This window comes from Solanum verrucosum, unplaced genomic scaffold (assembly GCF_900185275.1).
Source record: "Solanum verrucosum unplaced genomic scaffold, falcon-dt-bn FXZP01000230.1, whole genome shotgun sequence".
Taxonomy (NCBI): Eukaryota; Viridiplantae; Streptophyta; class Magnoliopsida; order Solanales; family Solanaceae; genus Solanum; species Solanum verrucosum.
This window is the reverse complement of record NW_026019954.1, coordinates 1,628,326-1,645,796: the sequence shown is the minus strand read 5'-3', so window position 1 is coordinate 1,645,796 and position 17,471 is coordinate 1,628,326. Positions and strand designations below refer to the sequence as shown.

The following is a 17,471-nucleotide window of genomic DNA, read 5'->3' as shown; positions in this document are numbered from 1 at the left end:
TAGTATGTGTTATTATTTTCAATATTTTTATATATAAGAAAAAAAGATTGAAATGTATTTGAAATAATTTTTATTTTTTAAACTTTAAAAATCATTTTTTATAATTTTTGGGGCCCACTTGTCACGTGTCATCTTTTCATTAAACATTTTACAATGTCATCGAGAGTGTGTCATACACACTTTACATTTTTTGCTGATTACCGAAAAGTGTCTAATAGGAATAAAGTTTAAATAGATAAAAATATTCAATAGATACTAGCCTCAATTGAGGTGTCTTAAGTGAATTATGCGGACAACTTTAAGGCGTCACAGATCACTTAAGCCTAAATTGAAATTTCGTTACTCTAGCAGTGACTTATATGTTTATCCTGACATGCTACATCCTTTAGTATTTCAATTTTTTTTAAAAAAGTTAATTGAAAAGAACGTAATACTCCAAGCATATTCTTATTTAGTTTCCTTTTAAATAGTTTTTGAATGTAAGGTGTATAAACTGAACTATATCAAATGTGTAGTTAGATACTATAATTTTATCAAATACTTCCAAATAGATGAAAGAGAAATTTGGATTCCTCTTTCAAACTGAAAGATTTACATATTTTAGGAAATGATTTTAGCTGAATTACCATATTTGAAAAGGGTAATGAGAGATTTAAATATTTTAGAGTGTGATTTTAGCTCAATTGCCATATTTGAAAAGATTATGTCACATGATTTACTCAAATTAGTTATTTTGTTTTTATAGTTTCTAGTCATATTTGTTGAAGATATGATTAATACATTATAGGAAAAATTGTATGAAATAACAAACTATTAATTCAAATTAAATGTTATAGCCATAGTTTATTTTATTTGTAATTCGCAGCAAACATCCCATTTTTTTGTCATCTGATTCGATATACAATTAGTCATTTTCGGTATACAATTATCCATTCGGTATACAAATGTATAAAATGTGTTTGTGTTTGTATAAAACGAGAGAAAAGTGTATATACAAATTTTTCGATTATATAGAAATGTGAAGCCCTAGACGACCAAGGGCAGTTTTGTCAATTTAATAAAATTTCAAGCTTAATGTAAGTGTACATTGTGCATTGAGAGTATTGAACATTCCAAAAATACAGCCAAAAGTTATGTAATTTCCAATGTATCCACCATTAAGTTGTGGATTCCAATTGTCACACATGTACCAACACATTGGGAGGAGTAAATGAAATCAATGCAAAGTTAAAACATGGACCCCATTTTTTGATTCACTTCAAAAGTCTATACATTCAAGACCACACATTTTTTTTAAAAAAAAATAATAATTTCTCATTTGATTTTGTATATACGTACTAGAGTGTTACTATTAATTTGAATTCTTATTTATTTTTTAATGTACTTATCACTTTTAATGAGACTTTTTTCATATTCAAAATTTAAATTTGAGGCTTTTTAATCATTTCCTTTTTTAATGTGGTTCGGTCATGAAAATATAATTTTTATTTTATTAAAAAAATATATAGTTAAAGTCATGTTTGGTCAAATTTTATATAAAAAATATAAATATATTTTTTTAAAAGGCATAATACATAAATATGTCATTTAACTTGGTTTCATTTGACATCAATGCCCTCCAATTTTGGATGTTCACAGTAGACGCGTAAATTTGTATAGAATTGAACAAGTAGACACATGTGTCCTACTTGACGTCCTACGCGGAGATATAATTCATGTCCTATGCGACATTCTATGTGGCGTCCTACGTGAATTATGTCTCGTAGTACACATGTGTCTACTTGTTTAACTTTATATAAGTTTAAATACTAACATGTGCACACTGGAAGTTAAATGTCATAGATGTTAAGTGAGGTCAAGTTAAATTATATATCATATCTTTTTAAATATGGTCTACATTCCTCATTTTCTAAAAAATACTTGACTAATTTACCTGAGACATACAACTAAATTGCACAAAAAGAGTAATATATCAAAATAAATAAACGTATAATGTCATAGATTATATCTCATATAAGAACTACTACACACTATTACAAAAAACAAATCCAATTTATTTTTTAAGAAAAATTAAGTTGAATTTGTGTTAAGTTGTTGATTTTGCAAATAATATTTGATTATTTGAATATGTTTTTTCTAAAAATAAAATAAAATATGAAAAAATTAAAATGGAGCCATTTTTATAAAAATTAATAATTTAGGATAAAATTTGATTAAAAAAATATAGTTAAAGTATTAAAAAAGTTTTGAATGTTTTTCAAATTTCATATACAATTTTAAGGTATGTTTGTAATTTTTATAATCCGACATTGATTTTCAAATAAATAAAGTGAAATAAAAAGATTATCTATTTCTTTGTGTTAATTTATTTTTCATATTTATAAAAAATAAATAATCAAATATAATATTTATTATCTTATGAAATAAGATACAATTTAATTTTCTTTTTCATGGTTATACTACTTTAAATGTGAAAAGTGATAATGTGGTTAAGAAAAAGTAGAACACAAATGAGTAAATAAGATTAATTCACTCAAATTGTTTGTTGAATTATTATCATTAGATGAGTAAAAAAACCATTAAATTTAAATTAACTTTTTAAATCGAATGTGTATGTTTGGCATTCTGTTAAAATAACCATTGGATCATATGATATTGTAGTGTTAATTAAAACAATTTAAATAAGTTATATTATTTGATAAAAATAACAATATTTTATTATAAAGTATGATTTTTATTATCATTTTACTAGCGTTTTTATTAAAAAAAATATTGATGACAATTTTTCTTTTCAAAAAACTAATTTAATACTTATAATACATTGGAACCGCTTATATATTGGGTAAATCACTTAGATATGCTATATTAAGAAAATATTTACCATTTATGACTATAATTTCTTTTTAACTAAATCTATCAGTTTCATGGAATTAAAATTGTACAAGTTCGGACCTATTTTCCTTCCTATTTATTCATCTCTTTCTCTACATATGATTTCTCCTTTTTTTTTCTTCTTCTTCTTCTTCAAATTTTTAATTCAAATAACTATCTTTAAATATTCATCTCTTCAAATCGATTTATATCCATGTTGCACGATTTACACCGAAAATATCACGAGGAGAAGAATACAAAGAACCAAAAATTGTACAAAATTGTGTGTGCAAATTGAGATTTCAAATCTCTAAAATTGCAGCAGCAAGCCATTGATGACCATTAAAAAGCTTCAAGCTTTGAATTCATTATTTGGATTTTACGAAAGTGTGATGCGTTTGTATAAGTTGTTCTTCCATATTATTGAAAATAACATTTTGGAGTTTATATCTTAATTTAAGGGAGATTCATTAACTTTAGCATTGATTTTATGAGAAATTTCAAATTAAAACTTGAAGAAGACGAAGAGTTTGGAATTTTCTTGCAACTGTATTAAAGTTGAATTAGATCTATTTCATAATTGTATTAAAATTGAATTAAAATCATGAACAATATATTTATATTACATATTTCAAATATATAATCTTCTTACATAATTCAAAATAATTTATAAGATACATATAATACATGTTTTATTCACGAATAATGATATATGTTCAATTCAGTTTATAGATCATTGTCTTGTCTTTTGTTAGTTACGTTTTCAATTCATTCTTAATTCTCTCTTCTAATTCAACTTTAATACTATGTAATACAATTTTAATTCAAATTTAATTCATTTTGAAGTTTTTTGATTTATTTGTTACTATTGGATACTTATTTAATTCATTATTGATATAACTTATAAGTTTAATTCAGTTTATAGATCATTGTCATGTCTTTCGTTAGTTACGTTTTTCATTCATTCTTAATTCTCTCTTTTAATTCAACTTTAATACTATGTAATACAATTTTAATGCAAATTTAATTCATTTCGCAGTTTTTTTTATTTATTTGGTACTATTGGATACTTCTTTAATTCATTATTGATATAAGTTTAATTAACTCTAGATATCATTGTCTTGTCTTTCGTTAGTTACGTTTTCCATTCATTCTTAATTCTCTCTTCTTATTCAACTTTAATACTGTGTAATACAATTTTAATTCATTTTGCAGTTTTTTTGATTTATTTGTTACTATTGGATACTTGTTTAATTCATTATTGATACAAGTTTAATTTACTAAATAGGTCAATGTCTGGTCTTTCATTAGTTACATGTTTTTATTCATGCGTAATTCTCTCTTCTAACTCAACTTTAATATTTGTGTAATACACTTTTAAATACAAGTTTAATTCATTTTGCAATTAATTGGTTGATTTGTTACGATTGGATTACTTGTTTAATTCATTATTGATACAAGTTTTTTCAATTTATATGCAGATCAAAGAATGCTCTTTTGTTTGCTACATTTTGCATTCATGTTTGATTCTCTTATAATAATTCAACTTTAATATGTTTGTAATATATTTTTAATTCAAGTTTAATTCATTTTGCAGTTTCTTATGTCTCTTTATTTGTTACGATTAAATTACTTGTCTAATTAATTATTGATACAAGTTTTATTCAGTCTAAAATCATTGACTACTCTACGAAAAAAAAGGAAAAAGAGCAATAGTAAGAAAGGGAGAAAGAGCAACAAAAAAGAAAGGAAGGGAGAATGAATAACAGAAAGAAAAAAAAGAAAGAAAGGAAGGGAGAAAGAGCGAGATAGAGAAAAGAGAGAAATTAAAGAAGTTGTTATAAATGGTAATAATTAAAGAGTATGTTTAAAATAAGTAATTATTTTTTAAAAGGAATCCACTCAAGTAATTAATCCTTATATATTTATGATTGTAAATTGTAATATTGGGCCCGTTAACGAGCCTTTTCATATCTAGTATAAATACATATATTTTTGTCCTATACACTTATAATTATACAAATATAAATCTTATTATACAAATTACAATGTATAAATGAATTTATACAAAACTGAATAATTTGTATAAAATTGGATATATCTAGCGAATTATATAAATCAAAAGCTGTATAGCAAACATAAAATTTGTTATGAAGCGCAATTATGCAAAATATAGCTATAACATACATTTATAATTTTTATATTTGCTATATGTGAAAGTTTGTATATCAAACGCAAATTATTGCTAGAGATTGTAAATAGAAAATTTGTCGCTAATGAGGTCTAATAATGGTCAAACGTGAGTTGTTTTTGAAAATTCCTCTATAAGTAATACTACAAGGACAAGTTACATATTTGGCCCATTGGCCAAAATATTTATTTTTCTAGTTAAATATATAAATTTTTATTTTAATTAGAAGTGTATATTTTATGTATATCACATTAGAATATGAATAAGAAAATTTTCAAAATGTCAATATTTTGACATTTAATAGGACCGCTTAGCCACTCTTTCAATATTTATTAAAAATGTCATATATATATATTTGTTGAATATTATTTTGATGGATGACTATACACTACAATAAAAGAGATATATAGTGACTATAGATTTTTCTTTTAGTGCAATTGAGTTAATGTTACAGCGTGTAGAGTCACCTAAGTGTTAAGCGGCATATATATATATAGTGCTAGTTATAAACACTCATATTTACTATTATTACAAAATATAATATAATGGTAATTATATTAGCATTACTAATTAAATACTTACTGCAAAGTTCTTTATTTGTTGTAGTGATATAATATAATTTTCCCCATTTTTTTAAAATTTTATTCAAACAGTGTAGTTTTCCCATACTAAAAGGCCAATGCCAAATAAAAAACGTTCTTGAGAAAAGTATATAGTACAAACAAGAACTATATTGTAGTATTGAACTATGATCTTGAAAACAAAAACAAAAAACTCTGTATTTTGTTGTCTTCATTGAGAGTTGTTTGGTTTTTGCCTAATAAAATATGTCCACATTAAACTTTTTTCCCCTCTCAACTCTAATTATTAATTAGTAACCTCGATAAATTAAAATATTTTTTCACGTTTAATTCATCCGTGACAATATATAGGTAGATTACGCACCTTCTACTCTTTTGTCATATGCATCGCAAGAGAACCTCCTTTATCGAAAAGTTTTAAAGTGAATAAAATAAATTAATCACAACTTTTTCTACATGTATATAATTTCATTTGAATCCCTTAATAAACTCCCTTCTTTTTTGGTATTTCTGAATTCTTTTTGAATCCTGATCTGTCTTGATTCTTATTAGTTACTTTTAATGATTTAGATATTTTTCATATTTATTGTTATGTTACAATATTATGTAAAAAAATGTTAAGAGATTGAATTTGAATATCTTCCATAGTATTTAAAGATAGATACAAAAATTCTCCTCTCTTCTTACTAAGAATAGTTCACATTACATATTATATTCACTTCTAGTCTATAATATATAGACAAATTATCACTACAAGAAAGGGGTGAATTATATGGGATTTTCCTGGGAATTAGTATGAAAATTTGCAGGAAAATAAGTTTCATGCGAATTTTCATACTAATCCCTAGAAAAATTCCCATGTAATTCACATTTTTCTTGTAGTATATGTAACACACGATTTGTTATAAATAAAAGAATCAAAATTCCTCAAACTCTTTTGTTGATATCAAGAGCACTTTCATTTCTTTGTCTGACGCACTATTGAATGGTCTTTTCATGTAATGACTAAATGTGTTGGATATTTCGATCAACGTCAGACATATTCGATGAAATACTACAATTATTTACTTCAATCGACAATAAATAAGCTAATAATTCTTGTTCTCTAGGCACTCTAGCATAATATAGTCAAGTAGCTTTAACGATGTTTCTTTGAGATATATACTACCAAAAATCCAAATCAATAATTAGTTTGAATTTTCTAACTTTAATTTAAATACAGTGTGTCGACAAGTATAGCAAAAAAAAATTGTACGTACCAAAAATGACAACTCAGTACTAATTAGATTGTCGTGGTCCAAAAACACTACAAAAAAACCCTAAATTGCCAACAGATTTTATTAACAACTTAAGTTGGTTAGTATTCTACTAACAAATTACCAACATATTTCTAACTGAATTATAATTTAAAACTTAACAACGAAATTCTCACAGATTACCAACCAAAATCTTACTAACTAAGTATTTTAGTTGGTAAATACGGCGGGAAAAAATGGCGCCAAATTTAGCAACATTTTATCAATGGATTACCAACTGAAATATTACTAATGCACACCTTTTGTTGGTAATATTACCAACGAAGTATATATCGGTTGGTAAATATGACAAAAAAATGTTTATATAATTTATTAACATATTACCAATGAATTACTAACCAAACATTTACCAACGGCAAGATTGTGTTGTTAAATTTACCAACCAAATATAAATGTGTTGGTAAATTAGTAATGAAATGTAATTTGTTGGTAAACTTGCCAACCAATATCCAATTAGTTGAAAATTTTGCCGACGAATAAAGATTGTAGTTAGTAAATTACTAACATCAAAATAGTTGGTAATATACCAACCGATCATTAATCCATTGGTAAAATTTACCAACATATTAATTATTAGTTGATAATATTACATATGAATGTTTAGTTGAATAGTAACTATTACCAACTGTGATAAAATTTATTGGTAAATTATTAATTACTAACTTATATTTGAATAGTTGGTAAATTTATCAATTGAAGTTAAACTTTTTGGTAAATCAACGTCTAGTGTTGATGCTTTCATATTTAGTTTGTGTCATTAGGCGCTTTAACTTTTAAATTTTAGCCAAAATTTGACTTTGGTCGATATTTTTGGTAAACGTGCTCAGATTAGTCTGTCAGTGTCATTAGCTTCGAAAGGTCATTTTTGATCTAACAAGAAGGTTGGTTCAAGTTTTGAGGCTTCCATTTTTTGTTTGTGTCGTTAGGTGTTTTAAATCTTATGTTTTGGTCAAAATTTGACTTTGGTCAATATTTTTGTGAACGTACTCAGATGAGAATTCCGTCAGCGTAATTTACTCCAAAGGTCATTTTTTATCTAATAGGATGGTTGGTTTGGGTTTTGAGACTTTCTTTTTTAGTGTGTGCCGTTAGGTGTTTTGACTTATAAATTTTGGCCAAAATTTAACTTCAGTCAATATATTTGATAAACGTGCTCAGATGAGAATTTCGTCAGTGCAGTTAGTTGCAGAAAGTCATTTTTGATGTAATAAGATAGAGGGCTCGGGTTTTGAGGCTTCCATTTTTAGTTTGTGCCGTTAGGTATTTTAACTTTTAACTTTTGGCCAAAATTTCACTTTAGTCAATATTTTTGGTAATTGTGCTCAAATTGAAATTTTGTCACGCGGTTAGCCATATAAGTTCAGTTTTGGTCTCATAGGATGGTTGGTTCGGGTTTTGAGACTTTTATTTTCAGTTTGTGTCGTTAAGCGTTTTAACTTTTAACTTTTGGCTAAAATTTGAACTAGGTCAATTTTTTTGGGAAACATGTTCAAATTTGAATTTTGTCAGCGCGGTTAGCTCTGGAAGGTCATTTCTCGTCTTATAGGATGGTTGATTTGGATTTTGAGGTTTTCATATTCAGTTTGTACCGTTAGACGTTTTAACTTTTAACTTTTGGTCAAAAATTGACTTTGCTTTACATTTTTTGTAAACGTGCTCTGATGAGAATTTCGTCAGCGCGATTAGCTTTGGAAGGTCATTTTTATATCTAATAGGATGGTTGGTTCAGGTTTTGAGGCTTCCATTTTCAGTTTGTGTTGTTAGACGTTTTAACTTTTAAATTTTGGCCAAAATTTAGATTTGGTCAATATTTTTGGTAAACCTGCTCAAATTAAAAATTTTGATATAATGATACGTGTCATATTGAGATTAATTTAACTCGTTATCATAGATTTTGCATTGTTTCATTCAAATATGATTAATAAAATTGATATTAGTATTTTTGGATTTATATTCGTGCTCTTAGATTTTTAAATGCAATAAATTAAAAAATATTTTGCTATTGGATAATCATTCAGTTAATAATATTTTAAACATATTGTCTTGAATGATATATTATCAACAAACTAACAATTAGTTAGTAAATTTATTAGAAAAACAAATAATCATACTAACGTATTTAAAATTTATTACCAACAAGGGTTGTGGTGGAGTGGTAAGTACTCTTACATCCTTAACCAAGAGGTCTCAGGTTCGATTCCCCTTGGGTACGGAGTCGCCTTGAATGATATATTACCAACAAACTAACAATCAATTATTAAATTTATTAGAAAAACAAATAATCATACTAACGTATTTAAAATTTATTACCAACAAGGGTTGTGGTGTAGTGGTAATTACTGCATCATTCTTAACCAAGAGGTCTCAGGTTCGATTCCCCTTGGGTACGGAGTCGGCTTTGTTAGGGAGCGCTTTACTCCCCAATGTGGGACTTCCCGGCGTGAATCCGGATTTTGTCGGGCTCCGGTGTGGGGTACCGGACACCGGATGGAAAACCAAAAAAAATAAAAGTATTTAAAATTTATTGGTAAATTACCAACAAAAATTTACTATAATTATCAACGTATTACCAATGGATTCGAATAATGAAGAAAAAAATTTACTAACTCCTTTTCAATTCTTTAGTAAAGGTACTAACGATATACTAATAAAAAATTAGTTGGTGAATTTACCAACGGAAATTTCAGGGCCGTGTTTCAAAATTTTGTAACATCTTTGAGTGTTTACCAACTGATTTTTGGTTGGTAAGTTTACCAACAAATTAAAATTGATTGGTAATATTTACCGACGAGCCTTTTAGCAACAAATTAATATAAGTTGGCATTTCGTTGGTAACTCAATTTGTCAACCAATTTGATCAATTTGCCAACCAATTTTTTTGTTGGTAACTGGGGTTCCTTTTGTAGTGAAATAAATAAACATATTTATATATCTTAGTTATTATATAGTACTTATTGTAGTAGTACTTTTGTGGTTTTGGTTTATGGCTTGGAAGTTCAATTAGGTCAGTACGATGGATGATTCTTGCTAGTCTGGAATGCATTAATCATTCACAATTAATGAGATCAAACATTTAATTTCTTTAAATAATAATAATAATAAAAAGACCTAGTACTGCAGGCCACATATTATTATGTGAAATTTAAGAAAATAAGTTTGAAATAGTGAATCAATCTATCACTTCATCTTACACTCTATCTTTTTCTTTATAACGTTAATTTGCTTAATTTACATATTTACATCGAATCTTGCATGTCGAAGTATGTATTTAAAAATTTACGTCGTCGAATAAAATAAATTTTTATTTACTTAATTATATTTTCAACACACCTTATCATTTGCGTTGCTGATTGTTTTTCCAAAAAAAAAAAACATGAGCCAAGTACGTGAAGATTATTTTTTATGATGATTGATGAGTAGCGATGATATTTGATCCTAATGTGCCTCTACCTGCTCTGATTCCATGTAAATAAATGACTTGCAGATAATGTAACTTCTAATTAAGTTTAGGACTCGTGCTTAGAGCTTGAATTCGTTAAGGGTTAAAATTATGTTTGATTAATAACTAAGTTGAGTCTTCAATCGTAATCAATTTAGCATGGACCAAATTGTCAGATAATAAATATGCGACATTAAATTATGTAATTATAGTAAAAAAATCATGTCGGTCTACCAATCCACACATTTTACACGCTTAATTAGTAAGAATGTTTTCCTGTATTAAAAACTGTTTATATAATTAATTAAATAAATAGAGGAAAGGTTTCAATTATACAACTTCATCAATAGTAACTCAAAATTAATATTATTTGATTTGAGTCTAGCTCGCACAATCTCAAAATATGTCAATAAAATCTAAGATTTTCTTATATTTTCAGTATCTTTTTTGTGTTTCAATGATTTGAACTTTGCCCAGAATATTACGTCTACTCACCCCTATTAGAGTTAATCTCTCAATATAAAAAAAATGCATTTTCAAATATTTTTAATTTTTGAAATATCGCATTAAATCTCTAACATATCAACTGTAGAAAGAACGTGCCAATGTTGAGTATCAATATCTTTTCATGAAATCTCTTAATCATTTGACGATTTTAATAAAGATGTTTATCCTAGGAATTACAAAAATCTGGAAACATAAATGATTTTAAAAATTGTAAAAACAGTTAAGTGATTTTGTCAAAAATTAAAAGTTGCTAATAATTAAAAGGCTTTTTCTCAAGTATTGTTAAAGCGTAGCTTAATTGTTAGTGACAACAATAATAACATATTTAGTGTAATTTCACAAGTTCAGTTTAGACATTTTCATTGACGTCGTGTCACATGAGCTAGCCTAACAATTGCACGACTAGGTCAAAACGAGCACGATCGTCATTAAAATTTCTTATTTCGTAGGCATGTTTTAGAACATTTTTGTTCGAAAAATGGCTTTTTAGTACTCAAAATGTTCTGAGAGTACTAAGTACCAACTTTAGAAGAATATATATATATATAGGACATATATAGAAGTTTCTAATGAATTTTAACCAATTAATTAAAGTTGAAGTGACTATAATCCAGTTATTTCGTGCCAACAATTTTATTCATGAACTTTTAATTATAATTTCAAGAAAGTGTTAAAAGTGGAAGACACGATCATTACTTGAGATTTCCATTTTATTTTCTAAATGTAGTCCAGCCAATATTACACCAGATATATAATTAACTACCCACATGGATAGCAATTAATTTATGTTTGGTAGATATATAACATAAATAATAATTGGAGCATTACTATAACAATAACATATTCATTGTAATCGCACAAATAATCAAATCTGACTTGGTAGTTGGTAGAGTGGTGTATATAAGACGATAAATTCAAGTAAAAAAAAAGGAAAATACAATTTTGAAGCAGTCATGTTGAACATAATTAATAATCAAGAAGAGATCAACAGTAGCAATAACACGTAATACAATATTGTATGATCGAAACAAAGAAAATAACATTTACGGATAAAAAAAAAAAAAAAAACCAAGAATATGAGTAATATAACAATATTGACAAGGAAAATTAGATAAGGCCCCACTGATTGTTAACTTTCAATTTTAATCCTTATTGATTGTTATATTCTTCTATCTAGGATTATGTCATCGATAAAAGATAGTTGAAAACATATTAACTATGATGAAGGAAATTAGTTTAGGTTTTTATGGGAGAAGTTTTTTTAGGTGAAAAATGAAGTAATTATAATATGCACAGGCTTTAATTTAGCTTTATAAGCACCAACTGGAATTGAAAGCTGCTTTGCAAAGAATGAGTAAAGATAAGAGAGAAACACAATTGTTTCTTTTGAGGTGGAGAATTAATAATTGAAAATGAAATATCAACCCCATCTATATATAAGTGGATCTCCTTGAGGAACAATAATATCTAGTAATTTTACTTTATTTGCTCAAAACAACTCAACCATGGGGCTCTATATATGGCCAATGCTTACACATTTATTTGCAGCCTTTTGAGGGCATTCATTTGTGGGGTTTTAATTACTACTGGGTATCAGAGGCAAAGTCGACTTTTGAAGTTTATGAATTTAAAACTTTTATCTTTTTAAATTGTTTAACTGATCGAGTATATATTAAATGATTTTTTTAAAACAGAAGTATAGAATTTCAATCAAAATTATTGAGTTCAGCTAAATCATATTTTGAAAGCTAGCTCAGCCCCTATGGGTACCTTTCATTGGCTCCCTTTGCTCGCCAAATTAAAATGTAATTTTAATTTTATACGTTGATAGTTTGTTTACAGTTATATTATGTTTTTTTTTAAAAGTCAGTTATATTAATACTTATATTGATGGTAATTGATTAAGTGGAATAGATACCTTGAAAAATAATAGTCGTTTAATTTTCTTCACAGCAATATTAAACGAAGTGCAGATCGTTTGTGAGAATTGTTATTTATTTCAAACATTTTGCTACTGTCAATGTAGCATGCAAGAATCAATATTCCTTCATTTGTTATGTCAAACTTCACCTCCATAGTCTGATACACGAAATACTATGAGATATCTCAAGTTAATTTTAATTTTAAATTTATACTATGTCAGTTAATGTTATAAATTTATCCAAAGATAAAATTATAATTTTAATTAAACACAGTATAAGTGTTATCCAAACTCAATTCTAAATATATCATTTTATATCATTCAATTTGATATTATTTTATTTCACCTACTGAACAGAGTATATTAATCCAAAAATTATAATCATAAGATAATTTAATATCCGAATCAAACAACCCTTAAGAGACATAAGTATTATACATGATACAAGATAAAACTAAATTATAGAGGAGACGAATGTTGATAGCACGTATTAAGGTCTGTCAGAACCATTTTTAATTATTGGGTAAATATGTCTTGCAGAAAAACAACAATAAATCAGTATTGCTATAGCTAGGGCCTCTGTTATAGTGATTTAGCTACTATTTTCTTTGTTACAATTGGTTTGTCTTTTATTATTTATTTTGTTCATTTAAAATATATATATATATATATATATATATATATTAACTTTTAAAATTTTAATTTTGCATATAGTATCTTTAGACCACTATATTAAACAATATTTTGATATATTTCTATATATCTTTAGACTAAAATTTTATTTTTTCTTAAATTCAATGTTGAATCAAATCAGAAAACAAATTGAAATAGAAAGAGTGTATTTAAATATATTAATTCATCTTTATTCTTAAGGGTACTCAATGTGGTGTATATACTGATAGATTGATATTATAAATTTATCTACACCATCAAATTAAATTGACATATAATAAGCTTAATAAGTTTTGATTATCACACTATTTTATTGTTATTTTTATTTTTTTGTTATAGACTTTGCAATATTTTTTCTTATTAACAACTATGTTCTCTTCATTATTTCCTTTAATCTGTTTTACTATTTGGTTGAGTAATTTTTTTATTTTATTTTTGAAAAAAGATATTGGTATTTAATTTTAGGAGGGAAAAAGAAAGAGGGGTTATTAGGGGTAAAACGGGGAGAAAGGTAGATGAAATCCAGCTCATAGGTGACAGGACCCCACGTGGAGTGACTGCCAGTTCACGGACTCGTACACTTGTCATAAACTATGAAGGACCCTTTAGCTGTCTCCTCGTCTCTAACGCTGGCAACAACCTTGGATTATGACTTCCTTCTCTTCTATCGGGAAGGGAGAAACTGACTAATCGTGTTCGATATTCACATAGAAGTCTGATTAAAGTCGAATTTATACTAAAAAATTTCAAGCGCTCTTTAATAAAGACGAGTTCGTACTTAGGAGGACTTGAACCCGAAAACCTTTCGTTAAAGACTTACCATTCCACCACAAATACCCGTTGGTTATTACATCTTCTTTTCTCTCTCTCTATATATCCATTGATTATTTAAACTAACTTTTCGTTGGGAATGTATGATTCTTTATAATTGAGTTGTTTAGATCATTTGTGTGATATCATTAAAGGAGGATAAATTGATAAGGGCGGATGATTAATAAACTTTCAAATGGGAAAGATTTTAAGGATGCGATTCATACGACACTTTAGATGATTCTTCCATTATAATAGGAGAAAAACGTAAACAATTTTATAAGATATAACTCAAGTTTTATATGCATGATATGCTTGTTTTTGAGATCAATGTGTAACGTAGTGCAAAAATGATAAATCTTGTAAGCGTCTATCTAAATCCAAAATGAACAATGCGTGTTATGAACTTGAAATATGACAATTTGTGCATACTTTAATTCATAGTACGAATAATAATTATCTTTTATCAACAAGCTAGTTGGTATCGAATAATTCTGTCTATCCAAAATAAATGAGATAATAATCAAAAAAGCATAATACAAGGACAAGTGTGTTTTATAGGATTATAAACCATGTAATAAAATGTCTTTTTTTTTAAAAAAAATGCACAGAAGAACAATTGCAAGAGTATACAGCAATAAATTGACAAAAGTATATAATTCCAATGCAGGTGATGAATTCTTCAAAGTCATCATCTACTCGTATTTGATGAATTCACCATATCACTGCGTGCATTTATATATATTATCATATATTATAAGTATGTTATAAAGAAAGAGAGAGAAAGGATGTGGAGAACATTATGGGCATCCATTAACATATTCCAGTAATATTTAAATACATTAACAAAATCAAGATTAGCCTGGTATAAAGATTAACTTTTTCTAAACTAGTTTGACTAATATAACTTTTGACTGTTTTAATCATTATACTAACGGTTTTGTTATACTTGTCTTTTTAAAGTTGAGTCCAGATACTTTCGGTTTTATCGCCAGCCCCTCATTTGGTAACAAATTATATACTCCCGCCGTTTCACTATTTTACGTGACATTCATTCTTTTTTAATTCGTTTTAAAAAATATCTTTTTACTATAACTAGAAACAATTCAATTTTGAAATCATACAAATATTTAAGGATTATTTTTTATCACAAATTTCAAAAATCCTCATTTTTTTCCTTAAATATCGTGTCAAGTCAAATGATGTCACATAAAATAGAACGAAGGGAGTACTATAATGAGAAAAAAGAATGATTTCTTTTCATCTTTTTTCCTCTAGTATGTGGAGTATTATTATACTCTCTCCGTTCTAATTTGTTTATCTTAATTACTACTATCATAAGTAACTTTTAGTACAATTAAAAATTGTATATCTAAGTTCACGTCGAATCAACTCATATAAATTGAAACAGAGCGGGTAATAGAAAAGAAGAAAATAGGCTACTAGGGTCAAAGGGATCTTAACTGGTCTCACGACATGTTTTTTTTTTCTGGGCTGTTAGGACAGTTGGCCATGTAACAGCTTACTATGAATATTGGAATCGTTAAGAGAACGTGGGGTGATGTGTAGGAATATTATTCTCTATTCTTTTTTGATAAGGGTCTTGAACTTTATATTAAATTGAACAATATTTTTATTTTGTGTATATTTATTTTAATAAATTGAACAATAGTCCTGAAGTGATCACGAAAACATCGGACCATTGTCACACAGACAGAATATTTACGTACGATTTCTATATATATGAAATTATACTACAAAGTTAAGATAGCTAGTCCGATCAATCATACTGTGAAGAAATGACTTGTCTGCTCCATAAAAAGCAATATAGAAGAGGCAAAATGTCTTCAAATAGGATTTAAGTTATATATTTATACTAATAATGCTAATACTTTTTAAACTTATAATATCAGGTTAGTTATCGTTTTACTAGATTATTAATTAGTGCAATATTTCGATTTAGCATGAAAATAGTTCGTATCAATCAATCCTATGATAACTTCTCAAAACTATTCTTGACTGAAAAATGACTATGAATATATGAGATATTCAGTTCAAGGGTTTCTAAGCACGAAAACTACTAGTTTCTCGAACTCTAAACCATTCAGAGTGAGGCATTTGATGAATACATGGAAGACTCTTGAATCAAAATATCAATATAGAGAACGATCTCAAAACAATGGCTAAAGGTTTGGTGATCTTTATTATTTTGCTACGATTTTAATATTGTATATCATCAATTAATACATAGGAGTAGTTAAACCGGATCAAAGTAAATGCTCAGAACCAAAAACATGGTAAAATTAATGATGAGGAGGGTGGACCATTGATTGTGAAGGTCTTAATTTAGTTAGTACACAATAAAAACCAAATGTGGGTGGTTCATTAGGGTTTAACTAAATAAGGGAATACGATTCTCCCAACTGGTCTTGCAACTAGTACAACGTCATCAATAATGATACTTAAAAAAAGTTGTATACAATCTTCAAAGTATGTGGACCCCCATTATCAAAATTCCACCTACATATTCAAGAAAATCTTGATTATTATATAGAATAACAACAATTATTATTCAATACAATAATGTAAACTAATGAAAAAATGAGAATGAGTTAGGGGTTAAGACAGTGGCCAAATTATACAAAAGAAAACATAAAGAAGAGAACGATAAAACTATAGGGTTTTGTCCTCATTTTCTTACCGTATTTGAAGTTTATTTTTTTCATTAAAGAAAAGATAAAACATTACAATAAATGTTTTTATTTTTTTCTGAAAGAAAAATATAATTTTCTTTCATATTTGGTTTATTCTTTTCTTAGATGAAAAGTTAGAAGATCTATAAATTGAAGACCCCTCTTCTCATATCAAAGAACACAATAGAATCCACAATGTAGTCGTTTAGAAAATTGTTTATGAGAAGATTTTCTCCTAGACTTATTTATGTTTTTTTCAATATTATATTAGTTTTATAATATATAGGTCGTTTGACCAAACTATATTAATAATATATTTTTAATATACTTTTATTTATCATCTGATTTACCATCATATAATTTACTAAAATTCCATATGACGCCCTAATCATCTTTCATAATCCAACAAAAACAACTTATAGAGATTAGAAAGAACAGAGTAGACTATTGATAGAGAGAAGAGTATTTTT

At 26.9% G+C, this 17,471-nt stretch overlaps 1 protein-coding gene across 1 annotated transcript in view; it reads right to left on the bottom strand.

Annotated features, from left to right (window-relative positions):
* LOC125814193 (14-3-3 protein 7) overlaps positions 1–17,471 on the bottom strand; it is a 330,997-nt gene that overhangs the window by 127,577 nt on the left and 185,949 nt on the right. The window lies entirely within an intron of this gene.